General features: G+C 40.2%; 2 protein-coding genes across 10 annotated transcripts in view; one reads left to right on the top strand and one right to left on the bottom strand.

Annotated features, from left to right (window-relative positions):
• Nucleotides 1-868, bottom strand: part of LOC126390983 (complement C3-like) — a 94705-nt gene that overhangs the window by 17554 nt on the left and 76283 nt on the right. The window lies entirely within an intron of this gene.
• Nucleotides 1-868, top strand: part of LOC126390991 (complement C3-like) — a 21264-nt gene that overhangs the window by 11338 nt on the left and 9058 nt on the right. The window lies entirely within an intron of this gene.

The following is an 868-nucleotide window of genomic DNA, read 5'->3' as shown; positions in this document are numbered from 1 at the left end:
TTTTCATCTTAGTTTAGCGTGTTAGCATGCTATCATTTACAAATTAGCACTAAAGGAAAAGCACTCCTGTGGCTGATGGCAATTTTTTGCAAGTATTTGGTTATAAACCAAAATATCTGACAAACTGGTGTTTTTGATCTGATGTCAGATATAGACCGGAAATTAAGGAAATGAACGTTTCATGACAGTCCAACCAGTGGATGTTCACCTCAAACCACAAATGTCCACTGCACAGTGGTGCAAAAGGAAAGTCAGGAAATCACCAGGAATCCCTCTGGCCGATCTGTACAACATTTCATGGCAATCCATCTAAAAGTTGTTGAGATATTTCAAACTGGATTGAAGTGGTGGACCAACCAGGTGACAGATAGACCTTACCTGATAGAACTGACCCTTCACATGTCCTGCCCCTCTAACACAGACTGGCTGATCAAAGCATAGTATCGACCAACTCTGACAAGGATCCAACAACAACACAGCTGTGCTCTGTAGACTCTAATGCAATAGTTTCAGGTTTCCCTCATATTCAGGCTGGTTTTGTGGATTTTAAGCTAAATATTATGCCTGGGGCACGAGTATCAATGATACTCATTACCTGGCGAGGTTGGAAGGAAATATACAGTTCTTCCGTGTTCCAAAACCAAAATCACACCCTGAAAAGTGTAGGGGTCGCTAGCTAGCTAGTTAACCCTATAGGCCCTAGGCATTTTTGGGGTATTTTTACTGCCTTTACTTTTAAGCTCATATCACAGTCATTATAAAGGCTACATACACATGCTATATCTTGTTTTTTTCAGGTCAATCAGGGCTATCCAGATTTGCCATCATTTCATGTCCTTCTATGTGCCTGTATTTTATATTAATTTTT

The sequence above is a fragment of the Epinephelus moara genome, chromosome 5 (genome assembly GCF_006386435.1).
Source record: "Epinephelus moara isolate mb chromosome 5, YSFRI_EMoa_1.0, whole genome shotgun sequence".
Classification (NCBI taxonomy): Eukaryota; Metazoa; Chordata; class Actinopteri; order Perciformes; family Serranidae; genus Epinephelus; species Epinephelus moara.
The sequence above is the reverse complement of the archived record's forward strand: the minus strand, read 5'-3'. Positions and strand labels throughout refer to the sequence as shown.